This window comes from Oncorhynchus nerka, linkage group LG13 (genome assembly GCF_034236695.1).
Source record: "Oncorhynchus nerka isolate Pitt River linkage group LG13, Oner_Uvic_2.0, whole genome shotgun sequence".
Lineage (NCBI taxonomy): Eukaryota > Metazoa > Chordata > Actinopteri > Salmoniformes > Salmonidae > Oncorhynchus > Oncorhynchus nerka.
Genome location: NC_088408.1, coordinates 25,549,302 through 25,553,062, shown reverse-complemented (window position 1 = coordinate 25,553,062; position 3,761 = coordinate 25,549,302). Strand labels below are relative to the sequence as shown.

The following is a 3,761-nucleotide window of genomic DNA, read 5'->3' as shown; positions in this document are numbered from 1 at the left end:
TGCAAGCCCTTAACCAACAATGCAGTTTAAGAAACAGTTAAGGAAATATTGAATAAATAAACTAAAGTGAAAAACGACAACAAAAACGATTAAAAAAGTAACACATGAAAAGTGCATAACAATAACGAGGCTATGTACAGGCAGTACCGAGTCAATGTGGGGTGGTACAGGTTAGTCGAGGCCATTTGTAAAGTGTGTATGCATAGATAATCAACAGGGAGTAGCAGCAGTGTAAATAGTCCGGGTGGCAATTTGATGAATTGTTCAGCAGTCGTATGGCTTGGGGGTAGAAGCTGTTAAGGAGCCTTTTGGTCCTAGACTTGAGGTAGCAGAGAGAACAGTCCATGACTTAGGTGACTGTTCTCTCTGCTATCGCACGGCAAATGCTACCGCAGCGCCAAGTCTTGGACCAAAATGCTCCTTAACAGCTGTATGTGTAACTGTGATACAGGTATGTAATAACTAGATAATAAGCATGTAATAAATTAAATGAATCAATTTAAACAGTGCAGTAGGGGCAGTCAGAACGCATCAAATTGATACCCACCTCCTTGCTATCGATTGGCCATTACAGTCAAGACCGGGAGTGGTTTGGAGACAATGGGCCAATCAGGTAATCAGATTTAGTCCGGGTCAGTTTTGTGGCTCCTCGCTCTGATGCGTGGGTTGGCTCTCAAACAATAGAAAGTGGTATGTACCATCATGGTCTCTACGATAGGTACATTTCCCTACGAAGTCAAAGATGATCATTTCTACTTTGCATTTATAAAACACAGTTTCTTCGCGTGTGGATCAATATATGTGGATGAATTCATCTGAAAATCTGTCGTCAACTCAACTTCGCTCGTTGTACTGTCCGTTGCATTAGATTGTGCCCCCGGGATCCCTTTTGAAGGGGAATTGTGCCTTGATCCTTCGCTGCTACCTTTCTAACGGGATTCATTTTGCCCCGGCTATATGATAACCACAGCATGGAATGAGGCTGGATATTTGAATTGATCGAAACAGCGAATTGCACTGTACTGCAGTAGAGATGACAAGAACATAGGAGGAATTGAACAAACATTTAAGGTATGACATTTTCTCATGACTGAATTGTTTCATTCTAAACGTATGCCTAACAACAAGAACATTTGAGGATTCTGAAATGTAGTAAAGTTGGTACCATTCACAATTAACTGTTAAAATAAGCACCAGTCCATGCGCAACGGCTGGTCAACGACTTTCTCTCTGTGTGGTAATACTAATTGAATGCTGGTTAGCCATGATAAGCCATCAATGTCTGTGCTAACTAACATTTGTAACCATCTAGCCAGGTGACAGGTGTGAGGAAAATATAATTCAGTGTTTTTAACTTGTCAGTTTGTTGTACAAATGGGGTCACATTATGCATACTGTATACACCGGAGAGAAAGAACACCTAGCTAGCTAACGTTACTTGTCAATGGTCATGTTTTGAAATTAGATGGGGGTAAGGGATCAAGGTTTCACATCTGCACGAACTCGCGTTGTAAATTAGGAGAAATGGTTAGCAAGCTGCATGCTAACTATCACACCACATTGTAATTTTGAAGGGTTGGTGTGAAAATATACATCTGGCATCTTGTCAATGCATTATCACAACACTGTATTTACATTTGTGTCATACCCAGGTTAACATTGTCGTTATTTATTAGCTAGATAGCTAATGGACAATTTTTTCAACAAGAGCTCGATAACGGCGATAACACCGGTTGTGCGCGAGCAAACACGGGCACGGCACTGATTTAATTTCCCCACGAAGAATGCATAGACTTTTCGGTGAAGAAGGGTTAGGGTAGTCTTCGATCTAGCTTCAATTCGTTTCCAATGAAGTTGTCTATGGGGCATGGGGGAAGGGAAAGACACATTCAGGGATAATCATCTTGCAAGAAGCTTTGTGAAATCGGAAATGTTTTTCTCGATCGTCTTGAGTTCATTTGGTGGCAAAAGCATCTTTATTTTACAGTGACTATACACGAACCTGAATCACAACTCGAGTTCTGAAAATGAGATAGCTGTGGTTTGGGTGTTTAAAAAACTGTTACCATTTTTAAAGACAACCTCCATAGATTTTTGAACTTTTACTGTTGAAAAGTGATATCCCAACTATAACTTACAGTAAAGTACACACACTAAAGGGTAACAGACGTTTTCAGCAAAATAGTGTTTTTTTTTAGACACAACTGCAAACTTAGGAGTAGGGCAATCGAGGAGCTGGTCTGAAGTGAATCGTGATGTCATCAGCCTTCCACCTTGCTTGAGGAACAATAGAGAACAAAGAGGAAAGGCCCACCCCCCACATTTATTTTAAATTCTCAGAAATGTGCAGGGGATTGTGGGAAGGTGAGCGGCGAGAACCCTCCTAGCAGAGTGGAAGGTAAAGTTGAGCTCTGCTTTATGCAAATGTCAAGCAAAGCAAAGCTTTGGAGCGAAGTAATGTAAAGAGATCCGCCTCTGATCAAACCCACTGTTAGGTTCAGATAACCTCTAGATAACAGATCATGATAGCAATGGTTATCTAGTCTCGGAAACCCGACCCTAAGATAGACAATTGGTACAATGTTCAGTTTGACAGTACAAAACTGATGTCATTCTCAGCATTCAGTCTGTTTCTGTACTTGTTTTGAAGTATTCCAGAGTTGAGAACCCTGACTCACGTAGGTATGTGGTGCCAAACTGGATCAGGACATCTACTGCTTTCTCCGGCATGCAGGAGACTGCTTCCTGCTGTAGATGAGCAACTCAGTTTATTCCAGTTCAGAAATAAATTACTACTTGTATTTTAACAGCAACAGTTCCAACCTAGACTTGTTTACAACAATAATTTATACAGTAAGAGAGACAATAGGCCTGATCATCCTCATCTGTAATGTACATAGGGTTGCACTATCAGTAGCTAGCTAGCGTGCTTGGCTAACATTAGCTAGCTAGCGTGCTTTGGCTAACATTAGCTAGCTATTAGCTGTTTACAAGGGGATTGTTTGAAAGATAAATTCACATCTACTTCTATGAGAGATAGAACTCCTTATTTCTGCTTATCATCATCAGCTGTTATGAAATGACAACTTACTTTTCCACTGTCAAAGCACTGTTTCCTGAAGCATTCTGCCCTGTTCTGAAAGAACTCCCTGACCCTGGGTTTACATGCTGTGGATGTCTGGTCGACATTTTTTTATTTTGAGAGACTCATCACTAAGCACTTTTCCTAGGATAGGAATACCTAGGATAGGATAAAGTAATCCCTCTCACCCCCATCCCCCTTAAAAGATTTAGATGCACTACTGTTCCACTGGATGTCATAAGGTGAATGCACCAATTTGTAAGTCGCTCTGGATAAGAGCGTCTGCTAAATGACTTAAATGTAATGTTAAATGTTTTCCGCACAAAACACATTGTGGGCGCTCCTCGTTGCTTGATGATTGAACTCAGTCAGAACTTGTGGCTAGCTTGAGTCGATTTGATGACAGTGGTGGTGAGTGGGTCAGTGGCAGATGCCACGTTCAAAACAACCGGAACTCGGAAATCTCCGACTTCAGTGTGTTCAAACCCACCTGTGAACTCTGGAAAAAATCTCCAACTCAGAATTCCAACTCGGGATCTCTGGCCTCTTTCTAGAGCTCAGACTTTCCGACCTGAAGGTCACTGACCATGTATATTTTCGAGTTCCCAGTTGTTTTGAACGCGGCATGAGAGTGCATCATCTGCTGCTGAACAACAGCGCTGCAAAATTTGGGCCACGG

General features: G+C 41.5%; 1 protein-coding gene across 1 annotated transcript in view; it reads left to right on the top strand.

Moving 5' to 3' along the window:
- The first annotated feature begins 699 nt into the window (after nucleotides 1-699).
- LOC115121689 (actin-binding protein WASF1-like) overlaps nucleotides 700-3,761 on the top strand; it is a 146,921-nt gene continuing 143,859 nt past the window's right edge. Inside the window, 1 exon segment of the mRNA XM_065026288.1 lies at nucleotides 700-1,071. The gene's annotated coding sequence lies outside the window, so the exon portion shown is untranslated.